The sequence below is a fragment of the Sapajus apella genome, unplaced genomic scaffold, assembly GCF_009761245.1.
Source record: "Sapajus apella isolate SASKATOON/1434 unplaced genomic scaffold, GSC_monkey_1.0 scaffold42, whole genome shotgun sequence".
NCBI lineage: Eukaryota > Metazoa > Chordata > Mammalia > Primates > Cebidae > Sapajus > Sapajus apella.
Window position 1 is genome coordinate 10,051,048 of NW_022436982.1, and position 25,940 is coordinate 10,076,987.

A 25,940-nucleotide genomic window follows, 5' to 3' on the forward strand; every position below is an offset into this window, starting at 1 on the left:
AATGTGTTGAAAATCTCTGTAATAGCTATTTTAATGGCAGATTCCCCTAGAAAAAAAGTGTAATCATAATTATAGGAAGCCAAATATTTTACTTGTGCACTTTCGATTTTAAATTATGTACAAAAATTGTGCCCATGCAAACACTCAAATATTTGCAAACCTATGAATTAATGATATCACAGAATTCTACACCTCTAATTTTAAGTATTAGTGTTTGTAATATTCAATAACCATATCATGAAAGTAACTTCCTTATATTCTACTTAGTTCATACAAAAATTATATTTATGACATTATATATAGTGTTGGCAAATTAAATTGCTTAGTAGTTGATCGTAATATCTTAAAAGAAGAAACTATGAGTAACAGTGGTCCCGCCAGGGTTTTGCCAGTCTGGCCAGATCTTCAAGACCTGCCAAGTTGTAAGTGTAGTTGAATAAACACAGACACACTTTCATGGAGAAAGTGTGCCAGTTTTTAATCATCCCTTTAATCACCGCCAACATCTGCCAGATTTTCTCTTTCTGAAAGTGCTGCCACTTTTAACATGAACCCCAAGAGGCAGGTGCAATATATAAAAAGCATGGTGCAGTGCTTTCCAATTGTGTCCCTCTTGGCTTTCAATTGAATGATGTCCCATCCTGATTTGGCTGAGATCAGATGGGTAACACCCCTCCCTCACAATTCAATATGACAACACCACAGGGGTACTGGAGTCCTGATGGACTTCTAGCAGTTTCTGAAATAAAACAGTATAAAGATGAAACATCAAAAGAAGGGTCAGAATTCAAAGGAAAAAAATAATGGGACATAGGCAGACACTAACACATATATGAACAAAAATAAATAAATTACAGGAACTATATAACATTCACCAACAAATTAGATGCCCTAGTTTAAAATAGTAATTCTGATTGCAAATTAACTATATAGGAAGAGGTACTGGAGACCGTTTACAAATCAGATGAATTCAAAGAGTGTTCCTACTGGGGCTTGGCTTAGAATAAATCCTGCCTGAGTACCCTGAAATTCCGAGTTTAAATAATCAATTTCTATTGATTTTTCACTTTTGTTCTGCCAACACTTGGTTATTCCCTGAGTCACACAGCCTTGCCATTTGAGCCAAAGTCAATAAAGAATTTATTCATTCAATAGAATCTGTAGAGGTAGAATGTAATGCTGAAAAATTACATTTAAGATTTTCCATAGTAAGTATCAAACATTTTGGGTGGGATTTTAATCTCCATGACAAATCTGTATTAAGAACACAAGCAAGAAAAACTTAGATCTTGTGAGGGACTGTTTTTGATTACGTGAATTACATTACTGCAGGGGAAAAGTAACTTTTAAAAAACTTAATATTTTGGTTTACAGGATTGAGAATATTAATTTGCTCACGTAATTAACAATGATAAAGTATTGTTATTATTTTCTTAATATTTTTGGATCTGCCAAATGCAAGTCTAGTACTTTGATCTGCCTCTATTGGACAAGTTCATTAAAATGATAAACTATTGGTAAGCACATAGAAGTGCAGATTTCTGTCACAATATCAAGATATATAGTTCTCAGAACATCTAATCATTGCAATTATTGTTTGTGCAAACATCTCAACTCATTAGAAAAAGTTTATTTATGTCTTACTTATTACATTTGCTCTAAGCGTTCTCTTAAATTTTTATGCAAAAACATCAGAATGCCTTGCCGAGCTTTTTGGTGAGCAGAAAGCTATATTGATCATTTCTACTAGTACTATCAAAATAGCGCATTATGAGTGTTTAAAATGGTAAATGCTGCTCAGAATAATTAGGTTCTATTTCATCATACAATTTAACCATTATTTTCTAAGACATTAGAAATTTTCTTTTTAGAGCCATTTGTTTATTTCTATCTCTTTGAAACCTCTTTGAGAGTAGTCATTGGTGCACAATCTTAGAGTTGCTTCTTATTTATTTCCACGATTCAGTAATTGAATCTCCCAAATCTGTGAACACAGGACCTTCCTGGATCTTCTGTATCTATCCTAGTATTAACAGGGCCTTAGTGTAGTGCTTTTATATTTGCAGGAATTTTCTCATTAGTTTTCTACTCTATCCTCACATCATACATTTCCCCTGTTTTGCCCTTGAGGAAATAGATACAAAAGATTAAATTAAACCAAGATGTAAAATTTACTTGTAGGATCAAGATTAGAACCCAATTCTTTCTCTACTAGGTCAGTTTCCATTTGTCCTGTTTGAGTTAACATTTAAGGATAATTACCTCTATAAAATCATAGTTTCAAACAATAAACTATAAGTTAAATGAAGTTGTAGATAGTGAATTTCAACTTGGGACAATTGAAATAAGTGCTATTATATCCGATTTTTAAAAATTAATATAAGTATTAATTTATAAAATTTTTAAAAATGCTAGCTCATATATCTATGATTTCCCTCTCACAAATAAACTGATACATTAATATAAAACTGAATTTTCTGAACATGACTATAGATCTTGTATTTCTATAGTAATATTTTTTAAAGAATTTTAAGTTGTAAAGGGGAAGGTCAAGGCTTTAAGAAAATAAAACAATTATGTTTGTTTTAAGTTTCTTTTCATTAGCAACCATTAGAAACTAACACATGGATTTTCCATTTCTACATCCCATCATCCAAAGCACTTATTTTGAAACAAGTCTTTAGATTCTTATGGATTTTTGTTCTTTTTATACTAAGTAATTCATTTCTATATTAAGACTGACATTTTGAATCACGAGATATTTTTACCAAATAAAAAATTAAATGATTGAATATCTCAACATTTTAATCTTACAAATACAAAATGCAGATTTCAAAGATAGATTCAACAGTGTTTTTTGTGACTTTAAATGGTATTTTCTTTCTGCTTTTTCAAAACAGGCAAAAAAAAAATTAAGAGAGGGTTTGTGTGGCATACAAGTGAACACAATTAAGGAAACCCTCATTGTTGTCTTCTGAATAGACTTGTCACATTACTATTCACAGCTTTGTCTAGTGACAGTGGAATATCAAAAAGATACTGAATAATATAGCAAAAATCTATTGTGCCACTGAGATCTAATCTTTGTCTGAATGTAATTGCCTTATTAAAAGATTTGCAAGCTTACTCTTTCTGTGATTCTAAAATAAGCCAAGAAAAACCATGCTGTAAAACTGCAACTGTAGTCTCCATAATATGACAACAGCATGTAAGTCAAACTGAAAATTAAAACCCCATTCTCTGTTTCCCCAGCAATGGCATGGATGCTTCTTTTTACTCCTGCAATTATCCCTGGTGGTATGAATGGCATTTGGAAGACTTTCTTCCCATGAACTTAGCTTAGAGTGCCTAAGGAACTGCTTATGTAAATATGGGTATCTCATTTAGAATGTAATTTATGTTATGTGGCAGTGTCTGCTTCTTAGTAATAGCTAATAGATAATAGATATAGCTAATAGATTTAGGATAAGCTCTTTTGTCTTTTTTTCCCCACCTCCACCCGCCACCCTGAAACACCTTCCTCTAAGCCTTCCTAGGGAGAGAACAGCTTCAGTTCGGTGGAAGTAAAGAAGTAATTGCACATGCTGATGCCAATACCCATTACAAATTGTCAGCTTTAGTAAGTTGCATAAATGAATGAATCCTTGTAATTTTTTTTTCTGGTTTGCCCTTCAGCCTTTTGTTCTTTTTTTAACATATTTTCACATTTTACTTTTATGATTTTGTGAAAGGCATTGCTTCCCACTTTCCTCACTCAGACATAACAATAAGACGTAAGGCAAGCTCCACAGTAATAACAGCATTAATTCACTTCAGTTGTGGCCTCAAGTTCCTTTTCTCAATAGAGAAATGAACAACAACCAATTTCATTTCTTTATAATGTAACTATCACTTTAGGAAACAGAAGCTAGTTTAATACAATCCCTTCAATAAAAGGGGTTTGAGGTAGAAGGAGAAGGGAAGATAGAAGCTGCTGATAAATTTATGTGTATTTTAACAATGCATAAGTCAGAAGAATTTTTTTGATGTTCATCCAGGCTTGACTTTTTTTATATTTGTTAGATATGTACAAAATATTACATATATAAATTAGGCAAGGATTTTCTTCAAGTACTACTCCCTTTGCACTTAGCATGGCAACGATCTATTCACATAATTGTGAATCTATAGCCATTTGTTTGCCAAAAGGAAAGCAAAATTTAAGTCTACTCAGAAATTATGACTCATTACTATGACCACCATGAAACATCAATTTAACACCAAAAATTGCATTGAGTTCATCATCAAACAAAAAAATTTAAAATATCAACTATATAAGATGGAACTTGTTTGGTGCAAGAAATCCCAAGTATGGAAGCTTGTTACAGAATCCAGATTTTGATTTGCTGTTATGGAACATTAGGACTACATAATTGTCTTTAAAAGAACATTTTAATTCAAATTATAGGACCATAAATTGAGAAGATCAAATGTGTTTGCATATAATTTGCATGTGCCAATCTATTTATGTCTCCCCTTCTACATCGTAACTTAAACATAGTAATTTAAATTATTGCTTCCCAGCAAAAAGTCATTTCTTCATTTTTTTTTACTTCTTTTTTCCTCAATGCCTTACCAGATCTTCTAAGTTTATAGCTTATAATGGGAAAAAGATAGAAGCAAAAGACTAAAGTATATTAACAGTCTCGGGAAAAGTACATGTCCAATTATTAGTGTCCTTGAGCAGGAAAGCCAAATACTGGCTTACAACAAGATTAACCCAATCACAGAAAACAGGACGAGACCCTGTCGCTACAAAAAAATTTTTTTCTTTAATTAGCCAGGTATAGTGGTACTCGCCTGTAATCCCAGCTACTCAAGAGGCTGAGGCAGGAGGACTGCTTGAGCCCAGATAGACATGACTGCCATGAGCCATGATGGTGCCACTGCACTGCAACCTGAGCAACGGAGTGAGACCTTAACACAAGTCTGTCAAGTATGCAGTCTAATACACAATTGTTCAATTGAAACAAAAATTAATGTGATAAATCATTGGGCCTCTAACTTTATGCAATTCTGAGAAAGCTGTTAAATCATTCTCTTCCCAAAAGTCTCTTGGAGCTCACACCTATAATCCTCAGCTGTGGAAGCTAAAGCAAGAGGATTGTTTGAGACCAGGAGTTGGAAGCTGCAGTGAGCTGGGACCTGCCATGGCACTCCAGCCTGGGTGACCCAATGAAACCCTGTCTGTTAAAAATTTCTTGGCTTAACTGGAAAAATGTAAGCTAAAGAGAACAGCCACACCACCTTTTCCCATTTCCACTCCACCTTACGCCATCAGCATAGTTTAACCAAATTAAAAACTCAATACACCCAATACCTTGGGGTGTATAAGCCATTGACAGTTTTGAGTATGAAAGAGATAGCTGTAAATAATTACACCAAGATAATAGGTATAAACAGAAGTGTCTCATAAAAACTAGGAAGTATGGATACCATATCCTTTTCTTCAAATCTCCCACTGTTTTTTCTTAGGAAAGAGAATCTGGGTAGTAGATACGATGTTAATGACATACTTTTGATAAAGATTTGACTGTTCATGGAGACACCCCTTTGTAGTCAAAAGGGTGCACTGTAAAAAATTAATCGTTTGGGATCTCAAATTTTCATGCAGAGAATAAAGATATTGGGATGGATAATTTCAACAGTACAATCTGAAGAACATCCATGCTAAGCTTTCCATTTATTGGCATCAGTTGGTTACATCCTCTACCTTTTGTTTTAAATTTTATGGTGTGTAATAAGATTAGCCTAAATATACTTAAAATTTGTACAGAAGATAGAAAATACCTGGTATCTCTATAAAATATTTAAAGCTGTTTTCTGCGTCTGTTCATGATTCTTGCCTACAAAGAATTAGAAAATGTATTATACTTGTGGGCTTAATTTCAATGTAAATATTTTTTGGAAAAGATATTTTTATTTCTGTGTTATGATCATTCTGATACTTAGTCTAGATTTCAAATTGGAAGAGATTTCATTAAACATTTGCATTATTGTAACAGCCAATATCATTATCCCACTGAAAAATTCCAGTTTTTATGTAATGTATTTAATATATCCATAATAAATGTTTTTTAAGTGAAAATTTCTTTTAAAATGTAATTTACTTTTATATCTAAAAAAGTATATTTTTTAAAATTCTGGGTACATGATCTTTTTTATACCTTTTTCTACTACACTTATACTATACCATAATTTACATTGACTTTGTTTTATCAGAAACGAGTCTTTCAAACTATATGTTTATATTGATTAGAGTACAATGTAGTTACAATCAGAGAAAACCTATTTAAGTTTATCTAGGCATCAAATATTCTCAGACCAATTATAATGTACGTGGCTGTTGTTATAAAAAATATAGCAAATTTGTCTTCACAAATCAATTAGGATTAAATATAAACACCTGCTGATACTTTCAAAACTGTTTTCAACTTTATGGTATTTAAAATGAAAACTGTCTAGACTTATACTAAAATCATTTCTACTATAGCATTTTCTTTTTAAATGTTTTTATTTTATTATAAAATTAGCAAATAACTACTACCTAAAACATTACATTTAACATCATGCAATGTTTTTCATAATAAAATAAACTATTAATGAATGTGAACTTGAAGACTGTTACAAGAACTACATGAGACAGTTTTGAAAAGAACTTAGTATAGTTTACAATATACAGCACTATATGTCAGCATATGGCAGCTACCATCTGCATCATTATATTTATATTACATAATATCTAATCATAAAGCTCTACCATAATAGATATAACTATCTGATTACTGAAAAATTATGAGGTTTCTTAGATATTTTAGCTTTATAAATAATGTTAGATTTGATATAATTTGTACATGAAGCTATTTCCACATTTTATGTTATTTCCGTAGGAGATTCCCAGAATTCAATTACCAAATAAAATGAAATGAACATTGTCAAAGACTTTAAATGTACATCATCAAATGTAAAGGTTTGCACAAACTTCTACTTCTAATAGAAATATGTAAGATTGACCCTTTCATGGTATTCCCACTGATAGTCACTATTTTTTATCTTTTTCTTAGGGCTTATTTATTGATTTTAATTATGTTCTTAACTATATATGTCTCTAATACCATATTATCTTTTTCTTATTTTTGGAGAATGTGTTTATTGACATAATGTAACAGTAACATGAAAGAAACAAGAATAATACAAAGGATTCCCCCAATATCTTTCACCCAATTTCCTGAATATTAGCATTTTACTACATTTGCTTTCACTTTATCTCTTTTTCTCTCTCTGTGGATATAGACATAATTTTTTTCTAAAACATTTAAAAGTACATTGCATAAATGATACTATATGTACTGTATTTCATGGCATTGACATTTTAAAACCTCCTTTATTCAGAATCTCAAGATAATTTAGTACAGGAAAAACAGTATCTTGTTTTAATTTGCATTTCTCTGTTGATTAAAGATGTTTTCATGTATTAATTAACTATATTTGTTCTTTGGTTACTCATCTGTTGATGATATTTGCCCATTATGTATTACCTTTACTTACATATTCATTTGCCTCCCATGTGAGAGCAAAATACTAATCACTTCTCAAGAGAAGTTCACTCTGCTCACAGTAGATTTACAACCTACTTTGACAGCAAAGGTGTAAGAAAGCAGCTTTTTAAAAAAATGCTATTTAGCCATGGAAACGATCTTCAAACAAAATTTTACATGCAAGTACAATGAAAGAAAATAGATAAAAGAGCAGATTCTCTGGTTGAAGTAAAGATAGAAGAATTGAATCCTACTGGATTCCCTCCTCTTTTCCTCTCAGCCTAAGTAACAAAGACCTCCAACTCAGACCCACTGGGAGCTCTTAAAAACTATAGACAGGGTTTCCTTCCAAGATAGACAAGAATTTTTACATCCTTTGTATCTCAATCGCTATACTGTACCTATTTTTATCAAAAAGTAATTACATATCTTTCTCAATGTATATCTTTCTTCCTCTTTCTCTTCCTCTTCCCCTTCTCCTCCCCCTTTCCCTGCCCCTCCCCCTTCCCCTTCCCTTTCTCTTTCTTTCTTCTTCTTTTCTTTTTAATCTGTTTTGCTCACAATCTTTCTATGGATGAAGCTTATGGTTAATGTTCACATTTTTCTGAGGTTCATTATAAAACAGTCTGCCCACCAAAAGATCAGAAATGTTTCCTTTTTTAAAAAAATGTTTTTCCATCATAAATATCTATGGAATCACGGGTAGTGAATTCATTAATATGCAAATCTACACACTTCACTATTCTCTCAATTCATCTTCCAAATTAATGAAATATAAGTAAATGTGTTTTATGAAATAATCTAGACATCTTCCCCAGGCTGCTATGATTGGGCATTCACCTCAAGGGTAGGAAAGTGGGGAAGACGGACATTCAAGTATCCCTCAAGCAAAGGCAGACCAGTTAAAAAATATTGTATTGAAATGTAAAATAGTTCTGGTCCCCTTTTGGGTCCCTACACAATATACCTTCTCTCTATCCTTTCCCTCATCCTTATTCCTTCCTAAAATAAATGTGCCTTCCCAATAAGATTGTTTATTCAAGAGAACCTTACTAGTATGTTTTCAGATTGTGCAGGGAATATATATCTAAGAGAATACAGTATTTAGAAATTTCCTTTCAATTAGTATATTTGCCTCTTCTAACACCACATACACACTTTTTCTGGGGCCACATAGGTTTCTCTTAAAAGTTTTCTTGAAACAAAACAGCCTCCAGTTCCATACATGTTGTTGCAAATGACAGGATCTCATTCATTGTTATGACTGAATAGCACTCCACTGTGCATATGTAGCGCATTTTCTTAAGTGAAATAAGTCACTCTGTCCTTTCTTCACATATTCTCACACATTCATGGGAAAAATAAACTTCACATGTTCTCACTCATGTGTGAGAACTAAAAATCAAAACAACTAAACTCATGCTGATAGATGGTAGAATGATGACTATCAGAGGCTGGGAAAGGTAGTAGGAGGAGGGGAGAGTGGGCACAGTTAAAGAGTCCAAAAATATAGTGAGATAGAATGAATAAGATCTAGTATTTGATAGCATAATATGGTGACTACAGTCAACAATAATTTTGTTGAGTATATTTTAAAATAACAAAAGAGTATAACTGGAATGTTTATAACAGAAAGAAAGGATAAATGCTTAAGGTGATGGATACCTCATTTGCCCTAATGTGATTATTAAGCATTGTATGCCTATATCAAAGTATCTCATGTACCCCATAAGTATATACACATACTATGTACCTAAAAAAATAAAAAATAAAAGATAACATAAAATAGAGTTCTCTTGTAACAGACCTAGAAATCACCTATAGTATTTTTCTGCCTGATCTGCCTGATTTTTTTTAAGCACTTTCTTCTTTGTCAGATCTGTATCCAAGTAGCACTTAAGAGTAGGCTCTTTTAGCTTCTGCACAGCAAAAGAAACTATCATCAGACTGAACAAGCAACCTACAGGATGGGAGAAAAAGTTTGCAATCTATCCATCTGACAAAGGGCTAATATCTAGAATCTACAAGGATTTTAAACAAATTTACGAGAAAAAAAACAACTCCATCAAAAAGTGGGTGAAGAATATGAACAGATCCTTTTCAAAAGAAGACATTTATGCAGCCAACAAACATATGAAAAGAAGCTCATCATCACTGGTCATTAGAGAAATGCAAATCAAAACCACAATGAGATACCCTCTCACACCAGCTGGAATGGCAATCATTAAAAAGTCAGGAAACAACAGATGCTGGAGAGAATGTAGAGAAATAGAAACACTTTTACACTGTTGTTTAGAGTATAAATTAGTTCAACCATTGTGGGAGACAGTGTGGCAATTCCTCAGGGATCTAGAAACAGATACCATTTGACCCAGCAATCCCATTACTTGGCATATACCCGAAGGATTATAAATCATTCCACTATAAAGACACATGCGCACATACGTTTACTGCAGCACTGTTCACAATAGCAAAGACTTGGAACCAATCCAAATGCCTATCAATGATAGACTGGATAAAGAAAATGTGGCACATATACACCAGGGAATACCATGAAGCCATAAAAAAGGACGAGTTCATGTACTTTGCAGGGGCATGGATGAAGCTGGAAATCAGCATTCTTAACAAACTGACACAAGAACAGAAAACCAAACACCACATGTTCTCACTCATAAGTGGGAGTTGAACAATGAGAACACACGGACACAGGGAGGGGAACATCACACACTGTAGCATGTTGAAGGGTGGGAAGCTAGGAGAGGGATAGCATTCCAAGAAATACCTAATGTAGATAATGGGTTGATGGGTGCAGCAAACCACCATGGCATGTGTATACCTATGTAATAAACCTGCACATTCTGCACATGTACCCCAGAACTTAAAGTATAATAATAATAAAGAGTATACTCTTTTACATTTATTTGAATTTTATTAAACTTTTAAATTTATTGTAATTTTTGCCTTTCTATGGATTTGAAATATATTATAATCTCATGTGCCAGGAGTGGTGGTTCAGGCCTGTAATCCCAGCATTTTGGGAGGCTGAGTCAGGTAGATCACTTGAGGTCAAGAGTTCAAGACCAGCCTGACCAACATGGCAAAACCCCATCTCTACTAAAAATACAAAAATTAGCCAGGGAAGGTGGCACATGCCTGTAGTCTCAGCTATTCAGAAGCCTGAGGCATGAGAATCTCTAGAACCTAGGAGGCAGAAGTTGCAGTGAACCAAGAAGTCACCACTACACTCCAGCCTAGGCAACAGAGCAAGATCCTGTCTAAAAAAAAAAATAAAATCTCATTGCAATTTTATTTTACATTTCTATAATGACTAATAATATTTGTTGTTCTTATTGGCTATTCATTGCTGTATCTTATCTTATGAAATGTCTGTTCAAGTCTTTTGCCTACTTTTATGTTGGGTTATGTGTTTTTTGGTTAATTCTTACCGTAATACCTTCATCAGATATATTTTTGGAACATTTTCTCTCCATCTATAACTTGCCTTTTCATTTTTTTTTTCTTTCTGAGACAGAATCCTGCTCTGTTGCCCAGGCTGGAGTGCAATGGTGCAATCTCAGCTCACAGCAACCTCCAACTCCTGGATTCAAGTGATTATCTTGCCTCAGCCTCCCGAGTAGCTGGGATTACAGGTTACCACCACCACATCCAGCTTTTTTTTTTTTTTTGTATTTTTAGTAGAGATGGGGTTTTACCATGTTGGCCAGGCTGGTCTCAAACTCCTGACCTCAGGTGATCCACCTGCCTCAGCCTCCCAAAGTGCTGGAATTACCGGCATGAGCCACTATGCCCGGCCCCTTTTCATTTTTGGGGGTGTCTTTTGATGAACAAAACTTTTCATTTTTATTACTTTATTTTATGATTAGTAAATTTTTCTTTTTAAGAAGCTTTTTAAGAACCTTTGCCTTCCCCAAGTTCACAAAGATATTCTCCCATGTTACATTCTAGAAGCTTTATACGCTTATCTTTTACATTTACATCTATGATCTATCTGAAATTCATTTTGGGGAACAGTGAAGCCTTAGGCAGTAAAGTTGATTTTTTCCACTTGTTTATCTAGTTGTTCCAGCAGCATTTGTTGAGCAGGTTTTCCTTTTCTCCATTTAATTGCCTGGTGCCTGTCATGCAGGAAATTGCCTTGATGTAATGATAGCCTCCAGATACCCTACCAGCTAAAACCACCTCCCAGGTCAAAAAAGCAGAAATGTCTGCAGGTCAAACTAAGGTGGTACTCAAAACACATGGCTTAAGGAATAAGTATAAAACAAAGAGAGATGCAAAAAGAAAGAGTTGAGTATGTTAATACACTTAGAATGAATTTAAACAGAATAGAAGGACCATACTACATGAATCTTAGATTATACTATATTTATATGTCCTATTGCTCAATCTGTCTGCCACATGAGATTTTTCAGTTGATGATGTGTTTGAGGTTTGAAAAAGAGGACTCAGCAGATGGAAGGTGTCTATAGCCAGCTACACAATTACACTAGAGGAGAGACTCAGAAAAGTACAACTGACCACAGTCAATGGCTCACCAGTTAGGGTAATGAGCAGTTACAAATTTTACTTGTGTTTTTGGATAAGGACATCGAGGCTAGAGTAGGCATCATCAATAAGTGACCTATTTCAATCCTCATTAATACTGGGAGACTCATGTGGCTCAAGTTTATTTAGTGCATTACAAATATTCAGTATCCATGTGGTCCTTCTGAGCTTTTCTATCAGTAAGTTATACAATCAACTATTTCATCCTTTTATCTAAGCACAAAACACAGATGTTCCAGTCCACTTAACTTTATTTGCGTTAGCATGTCTCACAAGCCACTTGCTTTGTCACTTCTCGGTACCTGTAGAAGATTGGATCTAAGGACATTCTGCAGATACCAAAATTCAGATACTCAAGTCCTAGATAAAAATGACATAGTATTTTCATATAACATATGTACATCCTCCCCTATGCTTTAAATCATCTCTAGATTACTTGTGTAAATAGTTGTTATGCTATATTGTTTAGGGAATAACAAGGAAAAATGTCTGAACATGTTCAGTACGGATGCAATATTTTTCCTAATATTTTCAATCCAAAGTTGATTGAACTCATGGATACATAGGGCTATTACCACATTTAGTTTCATTTATTCACTGTATTTGTTTTTCTTATGTTCTATAGCAGGGATCAGCGAACTATGACCTGCAGACTCACTATCTATTTTATAAATAATGTTTTGTTGTAACAGCTGCAATCATTCACTGACATATTATCTATAGCTGCATTCCTGCTACAAAGGCTGGGCAGAGTATAGTAGTTGCAGCAGAGACAGTATAGCCAGCAAGTCCTGTATATTTACTCTGTGTCCCTTTAAGAAAAAGGTTCCCATTCTCCTTTTTATAGAAGATTCAATATTCTTGAATAATGAGTAAGCACACATTACTAAATCTTTGTTGAAAATCAACTAACTTTACATATGTGGATCTATGTTTGGACTGTTTTGATTTATGATATAATGTCTGTTATGCTAATACTGTATTGGTTTGACTACTATAGTTTTAAAGTAGATTATTAAACCAAGTAATATAAATTTTCCACCTGTTTTGTTTTTTGCAAAATTGTTTTGGCCATTCTAAATCTTTTGATTTGTAAGTAACTTTTACAGTTAACTTGTCAGTGTCTCAAAATAGACAGGATTTTTATTGAGAAGGCATTAAATCTATAGATAATTTCTGTATAATTGTAATTTTAACGATAATGAGTCTTTCAACTATTTATTTAGGTCTTTATTTTTTTCCCAGCTCTGTTCCCTAAGTTGTCAGCATAGAGGTCTTACATATATTTTACTACATTTGTTCTAAGTAACTTATGTTTTCTGGTGCTTTTGTTAATAGAATTTTTTAATGGTTTATGCTAAATACAGAAATACAATTAATTGTTGTATATTGAACTTATTCCCTGTGACTGCTCTATTCATTTATTAGTTCTACTAGTTGTTGTATAGATAGTGTCATTTGGATCTTCTGGTTCCTTACTGATTTTCTATTCTATCAATTTCCAAGAGTAGTACATTAAAATCCCTAACTATGTTTGTGGTATTACCTATTTCTCCCTTGGCTTTGATTTTGTTATACTTACCTTGAGTCTCTGTTTTAGGTACACATATATTTATGATTATGTATTTTGGTTGAGCTGACCTTTGATCCAGAAATTTCGTATCTCTAATAAATACTTTTTTGATGTTTTGTCTGATATGAACATATCTATGCCAATATTTCTTATATTTATTGTTTACAATGTATACCTTTTTCCAGGTTTTTACTTTCTTTTTTTAAATTTTATTTATTTTTGATATAGGATCCTGCTCTGTCGCCCAGGCAAGAGTATAGTTGCTGGATCTCTGATCACTATAGGCTCAACCTCCCAGGCTCAAGTGATGCTTCCACCTCAGTCTCCTGAGTAGCTAGGATTACAGGCACACACCATAACATCTGGCTTATTTCTGTTTATTTTTTGTAGAGATGGGAGTGTCATGCTGCTCAGGCTGGTCTCGAAATCCTGGGTTCAATTGATCCAACCACCTTGGCCTCCCAAAGTGCTTGGATTACAGGCATGAGCCACTGCACCTAGCCACAGTTTAATACTTTCAATCTATGTCTTTATATTTAAAATGTATCTATTATTGATTGTATGTAGTTGTGCTTTTTATTCAATCTCAGAATCTCTGACTTTTAATAAAAGCATTTGTGCTACCTCAGGCTCAATTTTCATTTGTTACTTTTTTTTTTTTTTTTTTCTGAACTACAGGTCACATTTTCCTGTTGTTGTTGTTTTTGCATGACTAGAAAAAATGGTATTGTATATTGGACATTGTAGATGACAAATTTTAGACACTGAATTTTGAAGAGTTTTGAGTTTGTTGTTCTAGCATAAGTTAATTAGGTAGGACTCAAATTCCAAACTGTCTCTTTCCCTCCCTTGTAATGGGCAGCAGCTGAAATCTCTGCTCATCTTTTTTCAGTTTTGCAACTTGATATTTAATTGTTTACAGTATTTCTCATGCATGCCCCCTTCAGAGGCTGGCCAAAGATTTGAGGAGAGATTATATATAAATTTGGGGGCTCTCTACACTGAGACGCTCCAGTTTCTGAGATTATGCCTATTAATTTCAAGCTGTTCTGGTATCCCCAAACTCCATCCTCTGACATCTCAAGTCAATAACTCTGTGGCTCTTTACTCAAGTCTAGCTGTCCTGCACTGCACCAACTTAGAAAATGTACCTGGGTTTTCTTCTAGGGTTTTTATGGTGTTAGGTCTTATGTTTAAGTCTTTAATCCACCTGGAGTTAATTTTAGTGTAAGGTGTCAGGAAGGGGTCCAGTTTCTGCTTTCTGCACATGGCTAGCCAGTTTTCCCAACACCATTTATTAAACAGGGAATCCCCATTGCTTGTTTTTGTCTGGTTTGTCAAAGATCAGATTGTTGTAGATATGTTGTGTTGCCTCCAAGACCTCTGTTCTGTTCCATTGGGCTATATCTCTGTTTTGGTACCAGTACAATGCTGTTTTGATTACTGTAGCCTTGTAGTATAGTTTGAAGTCTGGTAGTGTGATGCCTCCCGCTTTGTTCTTTTTGCTTAGAATTGACTTGGCTATGTGGGCTCTCTTTTGGTTCCACATAAAGTTTAAGGTGTTTTTTTCCTCTAAGCAAAACCATTCAGGACATAGGCGTAGGCAAGGACTTCATGACCAAAACACCAAAAGCATTGACAACAAAAGCCAAAATAGACAAATGGGACCTAATCAAACTCCACAGCTTCTGCACAGCAAAAGAAACAGTCATTAGAGTGAATCAGTAACGAACAGAATGGGAAAAAATTTTTGCAGTTTACCCACCTGACAAAGGGCTGATATCCAGAATTTACAAAGAACTAAAACAGATTTACAAGAAAAAAACAAACAAGCCCATTCAAAAGTGGGCAAAGGATATGAACAGATACCTTACAAAAGAAGACATACATGAGGCCAACAAACCTATTAAAAAATGCTCATCATCACTGGTCATCAGAGAAATGCAAATCAAAACTACATTGAGATACCATCTCAAGCCAGTTAGAATGGCAATCATTAAAAAATCTGGAGACAACAGATGCTGGAGAGGATGTGGAGAAATAGGAACACTTTTACAATGTTGGTGGGAGTGTAAATTAGTTCAACCATTGTGGAAGACAGTGTGGTGATTACTCAAGGACCTAGAAATAGAAATTCCATTTCACCCAGCAATCCCATTACTGGGTATATATCCAAAGGATTATAAATCGTTCCACTATAAGGACACATGCACACAAATGTTCATTGCAGCACCGTTTACAATAGCAAAGACCTGGAACCAATCCAAATGCCCATCGATGATAAACTGGACAGGGAAAATGTGGCACATATACACCATGGAATATTATGCAGCCATCAAAAACGATGAGTTTGTGTCCTTTGTAGGGACATGGATGAACCTGGAAACCATCATTCTCAGCAAACTAACAGAAGAGCAGATCAAACACCGCATGTTCTCACTCATAGGCGGGTGTTGAACAATGAGAACACATGGGACACAGGGAGGGGAGCACTACACACTGGGGTCAGTTGGAGGGAAATAGGAGAGGGACAGTGGGAGGTGGGAAGTTGGGGAGAGATAGCAAGGGGAGAGATGCCAGATGTAGGTGATGGGGAGGAAGGCAGCAAATCACACTGCCACGTGTGTACCTACGCAACAATCTTGCATGTTCTTCACAGGTACCCCAAAACCTAAAATGCAATAAAATAAATGGAAAAAAAAAAAAAAAAGAAAGAAAATGTACCTGGGGAAAAGTCTGTATCAATGTGAATCTCACTCAAGACAGTTCGCTCCTTTCAAGAATCAAGTTTCTTTCAGGTGCTGTTGTTGTTCTTATTGTTGTTTTTCCTGCTTTTGATTAAACTCCATGCCTTCAAATGTGTGGATTTTTTTTAACCTAATCCACAGTATACAATTGTTACATGCAGGATGATTATTCCAATACAAGATCCTTGGCAATTACTAGAACCAGAATTTAATGATTTTGTAGGCCACATCAAAACATAACAAATTTAAAGCAGAATTTACCAACATGTGTTCTGGAGAACACAAGTAGTAGCATCTTAAAATGATTAAAAGGGTTTGTTATATGTCAAATATTTAGAAAAGAAACTTATCACTTCAGAGATTCCATGGATTTTAGGAGCCTTCAATTCTCATAAGCCACGACCCAGTACTGGCCAGGGGCCCCTTCTGCCATATGCTACATGTCAGTGCAGTCATTGGTCAAACTAGATTTGAAATGTTAACATAAGACCATGAAATCTGTGGAGGAAAAAGGGAGAGTTTTATTTTTTATTTAAAGAAATCTATAGATGGGAAGACACAGCCTCCAGTGTAATATGGAAGTACAGTCAAAAGAAGAGAGAGGAAAAGGGGGCATTTGCATCTTTCAGAGTCTGTCTAAGGTGTATATTTAGCAGGTTTGTGGAAAGTTGGTGAATATTTTCAAGGAACATCAAGCATATGTGCAATGAGTAAACATATATGTGACATATATTTGATGTTTATTTTAGGGTGAAATTTTAATGTTAAAATGAGGTGAAATTTGGCTCTTCAAAAGGTGAACTGAAGGGCATAAAAATGTTTGTGGGGCATAAAAAGATTCTGTGTACAGTCTCTGTAAACCTGGTGAAACTGGCTTAAAGTCTGTGGCTGTTTATCAGGAAAGACTGTTTGCACAGTAGGTCTATTGTCAAATCAGGGCTGTTGGCGGAAGGTGGGCAGGGGGCCAAGGGGCTATGTAGGGAGTCCAGTTGCCAGTGGCTGGTGTTGGGTAATCCAGCAGGATCAGGGTCCCCAGGGAAATTCCCAGTAGCTATTTTAACAATTTTGTTTGAGGGTTAGTTTCTGTTCAATTACAGGAAAGAAGACTTTATGGCAGCTAGTCACGTACAGGTGTATGCCCAACCCTCCTCCCTGGTATGTTCACTTAATTCTATTTCTGGTGTGCCTCATTTTAGCCACATGAGTTTATTTCATCTGTCAGCTGGGGGTATATTTTAACAAAGACGAGAGGAGCTAGACCCCACACTTCATGGGAGGAATATCAAGAAATGTATGATCATTTTTTTAAAAAAACTATGGGGTCTCACTATGCTGCCCAGGCTAGAGTACAGTGGCTAGTCACAAGCATGATGGTAGGACAATACAGCCTTGATCTTAAGGGCTCAAGTGAGCCTCCTGCCTCAGCCTTCCAAGTAGCTGGGACTACTGCACCTGGCAATATGTTCATCTTTAATTCACCACGCCATTCTCAGGATAAAAGGCAGTAGACATTTTATAGAGAGTGCTATGAAAGAAAGGGAATTCTGATCACTTTCTAGTCCAGAATTAAATAGACAAAACAATAAACTAGTAGAAATTGCTACGGTTAAGTCATATAGTTAAGGAAATTATCAAAGATAATGCAGATACCAAAAACATATCATAAACAAATTCATGCCAAAACATTCAAAAATTTAGATGAAAATGAAAATTTTTAGAAAGTACATATTATAAGACTGATTTAGACAAAAATAAAATGATCTGGGTAGTCTTATGCTATAAAAGAAATTGAATCAGAAATCAAACATCTTGCCACATGGAAAACTTCAGACCCAAATAATATCACTAATGAAGACTTCCAGTCATTCAAGGAATAAATCATTCCAGTCATATCCAAGTCTTCCAAAGAAGAGAAATAGAGGTTATAATCCCTATATTATTTAATGAGGCTAGCATAATCTCATGTATGATACAAGTTTATTAGAGAAATTGACCTGTAATTGCCTTTTTTTATGCTGTCCTTCTCAGCATATTAATGGCCCAATTTTGTTAGTATCCTTTAAGATTTTAGTATCTTAAAATATAGCTTACATTATATATTTAATATTAACATACTATGAAACATTGATTAAACATTAATCCATGTTAATGCATGAAGCTCAGTCTGTCTCAAGAAACTTAAAAAACATAGGTGATTGGATCCCAGGTGATTTTCTTTTAGATTTTTTGATATGACCGGGGAAAAAAAGGGTTTTTTATGTGAGAGTGTGTTGTTTTTCTCTCCTCTTCTCTTTTCCTACTAAAGAGACTTTTGTCATTGCAAATTTGGATTCTGCCTTCCTGCTTTCTCATGAGGATTCCTTCTTTACTGGACCTATTTTTCTGTGATGCAGAAGTGTAAGAATGAAAGAATGGAGAGAGTCCTTAGCCACAGAGGCTATGCTACTTACTTGCCATTGAAAGTAATGGGAAAAACCCCAATTACTTTTGCACCAACCAAATACATAACAAAGACCTGGGACAGGGAGATGGAGTGATCCAAAGATCTGGGTTTCTGGGAAGTTTTTGAGAGGTTCCTAAGAGTCTTCAGAGAAAAAAACAAGGTCAATAAGAAGTGCAGCAAACCACCATGGCACGTGTATACCTATGTAACAAACCTGCACATTCTGAACATGCATCCCAGAACTTAAAGTATATAAAAAAAATGGTATTTTACAAGGTACAGTTTGGGAATATAAATTTGATCCTGAGTTTTGGTCTAAAGATGCAAGTAAATATGAAATTACTTTTTAGTGACTATTGCAGTAGTAGCTAACGTTATAGTGCTAGTCTTTGCTAATTTATGACGCCCTTCAAAGACTGAGTAATATGGAGCACTACAAAGAGCATGTTCTATTTTTACAATAACAATTTTTTAAAAATGCCAATTTAACTAAGATACCAGCTGGGGGTCCCCTGTCATGAACTGAGCAAACTTGGCTTGATCTTGTCACCCAAAATGAACCAAGGTTCTTTCACCTGGTAACAAGTGACTCTTCACAAGAACACAGATTCTGCTGAACAGTTTTATTAGTTGTCAAATGTAAGGAGAGCACTGGGACTACTCTCCAAAGCAGTGTCTCCCTGAGGGGAAGTGACTGGAGAATTTTCTGGGACAATGGAGAAGGGAGAGGGTGCATTATTCCATATAGAGAAGGGGTTCTACTTGCACAGATGCAGTGAGTCATCATGCCAGCACACAGGTCATATGTTATGGTAATGAAGCCACAGCTGGTCCTCGGATGGAAACTTTAGCATGGCAATGAGGAAAGTCCACTTGGGTTCATCTATAAACAGATCTGTCAAGAACTGGTTTCAACCTACTAGGTGGCCACATACCACACATGGCTTGAAAATGAACAGCCTATAGGATAGGAAGTCATAAAGTAGGTAGATTTCTCAAGCTGGATGAATTCCTATAGTCCCCTGAAGACCCTCCCTATCTGTTTACAATCTGATTTTTAAACTATAAAACACTTCCAAAAATGACAACAAATTCCTGAAGGGTTTATGTTCTCAGCACCACTTTTGCCATCCTGGTTGCACTGTCATGTATAAAATATTACACAAAGCTTGAACCTACATATGAAACTCGACCCTCTCTTCAATGTACACATACACACGCACAGATGGTATAAAGCATTCATGAGTTTAGTAGACTTCAAAGGAGGAGATAGGAAATAGCTTTATATCTCAGCTATTCAATTTCCCAAAAAATATTGCCTTTTTTTTCAGTTTTTGAATTCTCTTTTGCCACCTTTCTATTGTAAAATAGTTACAGGTTTTCCCCAACTGTCTGGAATCCTGTCTCCCTCTCCCCTGCTTTTCTCTGTCTTCTGAAGAACAACTTTCCCTCTTATGATGCTGAAAATAATAATAGCTAACTTATTGAGTACTTCATGTGCTTTAGACACTGTGTTGTTTTACAAGTATTACATGTTTATTTCTTACTGTGAAGTAACTGTTAATATTATTGTCTTTATTCCTGATGAAGAAACTAGAAGATCTAGTGATCTTTCCACATTCACACAGCTGATTAGTGGCAGAGCTGGGATTTGAACCTATACGGTCTTATTCTAGAGCCTATCCTTTGAGACACTGTGTCATACTGCCTACAACTATAACATATGATTTTGGCAACTGCCAAACCCTTGCCACAAAGTACAATTTATCACAAACAAGTTTTTTGCCCAAAAATTCTTCTCATTGTAAGAAGAATGCTAAGGCCAATAATTGTTAAATTTTTTCTCATCTCACTACACTTATTATTTTTTTTAACTTGAGACATAAATTTGGCATAGAACAAGGTGATAAAAATATAACTATTTGATCACACGAAAAATATTTATACTGATAAATCAGTGCTCAGACTCAAGGCATGATGATCTGCTTTGGAAAATTGGAAAAGACAAAGGAAAAGGGTGGGGAGTAGAGAGTATCTGAAATAATACCTGTATTCTTAAATAACTTAGGTCCTGAGGATACTACCTTCGTTATAAAGGCAGAGTCACATGAATAAAGCAGTGTCCTTCATGTACAGCTTTGGTGGTCTCAATCTGTTAAATGGAGATCAGAATGAAGAAATACAGGTAGCAAACAATAATTAGTAATTAGATGAACTGGAAGGAATTCATTGTTCTCTATAAGGCTTTGTGTTAGAGACCAGCTGAGGAAAGGCAACCAGCAATATAAGATTCAAGGCAGAAGATAGATCTATGCATTATATAAACACACAGTGAAGGACCTGCAAAGGAGTTCTTGAGGACATGAGCCCCTAAATATGAGCGTCACATGGACAACTGAAAGTATTTGTACCAACCAGAGTTTTCTACAGAAAAAGAGAGAGACAGGCTGAGCTTAAGGAATTGCCTTACAGATGGGTACAATGGCTCACCTGTAATCCCAGCATTTTGGGAGGCCAAGGAGGAATGATCACTTGTAGCCAGGAGTTCAAGATCAGCTGGGAATTTGAGACCAGACTGGGCAACATAGCAAGAACCAATTTCTATTTTAAAAAATAAAAAGGAATTGCTTTACCTTATGAGACACACTGGCAAGTCTGAAGTTTGAAATCTATAGGGCAGGCTAAAAACCCAGCCAGGATTTCCATGTCAGTCATGAGGCAGAATTTATTCTTCTCTGGGAAATCTCAGGTTTTGGTGTTAAGGCAACTGATTGGATGAGGCCCACTCACATTATCTAGGTCAATCTACTTAAAGTCAACTGATTATATAGATTTTCAGCACATCTACAAAATACTTCCATAGACTAATATCTAGACTAATGTTTGGGCAAACAACTGGATGCCATAGCTTAGCCAAGTTGATCAATAAATGTAACCATCAAAATATTATTTTGAGGCATTAGATTCTAGATCTGGTGACCTGGTGGAAAGATTTATGGTGCGACAAGGGGATGTGCCTCAGTAAGAAAAACTTGTGACTGAGAGAACGGAGCCAGGCTGATGTGAAAGTAGTGGACCTTTCTTTAAGAAACTAGTGAAATGGGAGATTATATGTAATAGTTCTAACAGCATGGTTTTTAAATGTTAGGTTAAATAAGAATTACCTGGGAAATTTGTTAAAAATAAGGATCTTTGCATTTTTTATTCTATAAATCTGTTTTGAAATCTGTAACAATGATCCCAGGTGATGCTGATGCAGGTCACACAAAGATGACAGTTGAGGAAAAACTGAACTTAATGACAGACATTCATCTCACAGCTAAAGAGCAAATGAGTTCCTAAACATAATACAATCTCAGTGAGGACAAGCTTCACCAACTGAATGATAGAGTGACCAACTAGAGCTGAATTATATCATCCCACAGAACGAAGATAAGCTCCATAAAACAAAAGAAAATGATAGCCTAGATATGCCAAGCAAATTTAATTTCAGAATAGCCATTCTTGAATGTAGGAATGGATTCAGAACAAGTCACAATTGAAAGCCAATTCAGGATATGGCCTGTACCCCGCTTTCTATCCCTACGCCTTTCATTTGTTTATGGTAATAAAATTAGAGCATATCACAGAGAAATAGAACAAAGTAACTGCAATGCTAAGTGAACAGTTTGTTCTCTGTACCCAGTTTTTCAAACTGCTGTTTATGAAAAACACAACTGCATTCTTTTTGCCAAATGAGATGCTCACCAATTTGAATGACTTATATAGGATATATTAGAATGCAAGCATACCAAAGACAAAGCTCTGATAGAAGATGAGCTTGAAATAAAATTTTAATTGAATTACTGTTGATAATAGAGAATGGAGAGTAGAATCAAACTTTCATCTTGTAAGACAAAACACTATTATTATCATGTGTTTGAAACTGCTCTTGTAGCCATGCAAGAAGAAAAATAAAAACCTCTCCCTCTTTGAACTTATCTAATTCATAATTGTCAGCCAAAAGCCTCTAAGTAGTTTCCTATCATTTAGAATTGTGAGTTTCTAGATTCTTACATGTATAAGTGCCTGATATTAAATCCAAATATCAAAATCCATATACAATATACTGAGCAAAGCTCTTCAGACTTTCTGATGATGGGAAAGTATTACCTCAGAAGAAGTACCTCTGTACACTTCGCAACACTAATTTGAAAGTTCCTGTCTTTGATGTATGCTGTTTTCCTCTCATTTCTTTCCCACAATAACCCTCTGTAGTAGTCAGGATTCTTCAGAAAGACAGAATCAATATGATCTATGTTTAAATAAATAGATAGATGATAGATAGGTAGAGGATTTATTAGGAGAATTGGCTCACACAACTATGGAGACTGAGAAGCCCCACAACAGGCTGTCTGCAAGCTGCAGACCCTGGAATGCTGGGTGCGTGGCTCAGTGCAACTTCTAAAGCATCACAATCAGGGAAGACAAGAGGATATTTCTCAGTCTGAGGCCAAAGACCTGAGAACCCAGTGGGTGCTGGTGTAAGGCCTAAAGTCCCAGTGCTGGAGTCTGGAGTTTCAATGTCCAGAGGTAGGAAGGGGAGAGTGTTCAAGCTACAGGAGAGAGAGAAAGGCAGAAAGGGAGAGGAAATTCTTTCTCATCCCTTTTGTTCTAACCATGCCCCAGCCACTTAGATGGTATCTGCTCACATTGAGGGCAGAGCCTCCTGTCTTGATCTACTGAATCACTGACAATCTCCTCTGGAAACACCCTCACAGACACACCCAGAAGTAATGTTTCACAGTTCTCTAGGTATTCCTTAATAAAGTCAAGTTAAAATTAACAGTCACTTAAAATTAACTATCACACACTCACCCCCACTCCATCCTACCCCTTACTTCCCACAGACAAAAGTAGTCACATACATCCCTCACACCACACACACAACACACACAATCCAGCCTCTTGGGGACCTTTGAAAACACTGACCATGTCAAGGAAGCAGACAAGCAGGGCTAGAAAACATAAATTGTTCCTCCAAGAAATAATCTGGATTCCACATTAATCTTTATTAAGTTTAGAATACTAATATTTTATTTAACACAAGTAAGTAATCCTCAGTTTATTGTTTGTTTGTTGAGGGACTTTTGCTATGTTGCCCAAGCTGGTCTTGAACTTCTGGGTTTAAGGATTTTTCCCATCTTAGCCTCCTGAGTAGCTGGGATTAGAGACCTGTATTACTATGCCTAGCTGTAATCTCAATATTTAGTAAGAAAAGAGATTAGAGCTATTATTATAATGTATAAAGCAAACTGGAAAATGTTTTCAAGCATTATGAGTTGTTCCATCCAAAATTTTGGCTTCATTCTTTATAGTGAAAGCATCTAAGAAAGTGGGAAGGATCAAATATTATTTGATATTAGACTGATGAGAATATAGATAAATAACTAGCAATGTGCTTTCTGAATAGGCAGATCACAAGACTCCTCATCACATAGCAGACATTTTGCAACAGAAACTTTAATGATTACTTTCTTTAAAATAAATGCTCAGATCCTATACATTGATAATTCCATATGAAATGTGACATGGCAGTTAATAAAGGTTCTTGATGCTTTCTGTGCATCTAATTAATACTGCAATGTGTTGTAAAAGATGAATCAAGTTAGATAATATTTAACAAATTATTTGTAGCTATATTTTAAAGCTATTACCTTGTAAAAATAATTTCCTAAAAATATACACATTTTATATGTAAAATTTTCTAAATTGTTTAGGGCTATCTTTAAAAACATTAATAGTAAGAATATTAATCTTTTACAGCCTGAAACTCCTCATGGAGTGAAACATCACCATTGATAAAATCCTGTTAGTAAAACAGCATGAGTTACAGGAATTTCTTTAAAAATTTACTAAAAGTTAACATAACTACATCAGAAAGCTCATAATTTTATTTGCACAGATAATAAAGTAAATTTACTTTGTATAAAATGAATCTTGACCCAGTCAAATAAAAGGAAAAGGAATTCGAAACTCTTCTGCTATTTACTGGCTATGTGACAATGAAATAATTATTTAACTTCTCTAAGCCTTGATCTCTTTATTTGCAATAGTGTAAATTATTATTAATTATTGTCATTATAGTATTTACAGCATTGTTGTGAAAATTATAAATATTTTACATGAAATAATGAATATAGTACTTGGTACATAGTTTCAGAAAATCGTAGCTATTGTTATTGTTGTCATTGCTTTTATTATTTTGAGTGACCAAAAGTCAAAGAAAAAAAAAGATTCAAAATAAAAGCAGAAAGTCTGACTAGTTTTTTTTTTTTTGTAGTTTTGCTATTTTTTTGATTTTCGAAATTGTACCTATGAAAGTATCATACTAATATAAGAATTCTTATGCTGACAAGCCTAGGCAACATAGTGAAACCCTGCATTTACAAAAAATAGTTGTTTAAACTAGCCAGGAGTGGTACTTGTAGTTGCAGCTACTCTGAAGGCTGAGGTAGGAGGTTTCTTTGTCTATGATTGTGCCTCTGCACTCCAGCCTGGGTGACAGAGTGGGACCATCTAAAAAAAAAAAAAAAAAAAAAAGGAAAAGAAATCTTACACATATTGTGAGCCTCTAGAATAACCTTCTTAATAAATAGTACAACATTTATAAATAAATATGCAAAAAACAGAGGTAGGAATTATCACTGTATGATTTAGATAAGAAAATTGGGCCTCAGAGAAGTTGCTGCTTGATCTTGATCATGGAGCTGGAAAATTGGAACTTAAGGTCAGGTATTTGAGACAAGTTTCAGTGTTTGGAATAAAAAATTATGAAGAAGCCGGGCGCGGTGGCTCAAGCCTGTAATCCCAGCACTTTGGGAGGCAGAGGCGGGTGGATCACGAGGTCAAAAGATCGAGACCATCCTGGTCAACATGGTGAAACCCCGTCTCTACTAAAAATACAAAAAATTAGCTGGGCATGGTGGTGCGTGCCTGTAATCCCAACTACTCAGGAGGCTGAGGCAGGAGAATTGCCTGAACCCAGGAGGCGG

At 35.1% G+C, this 25,940-nt stretch overlaps 1 long non-coding RNA gene across 1 annotated transcript in view; it reads left to right on the plus strand.

The window, feature by feature from the left end:
* Positions 1 to 8,793: 8,793 nt before the first annotated feature.
* LOC116566054 overlaps positions 8,794 to 25,940 on the plus strand; it is an 18,980-nt gene continuing 1,833 nt past the window's right edge. Inside the window, exons 1-2 of the long non-coding RNA XR_004275706.1 lie at positions 8,794 to 8,883; positions 12,933 to 12,936. This is a non-coding gene — a long non-coding RNA (uncharacterized LOC116566054). The remainder of the gene's footprint in view (positions 8,884 to 12,932; positions 12,937 to 25,940) is intronic.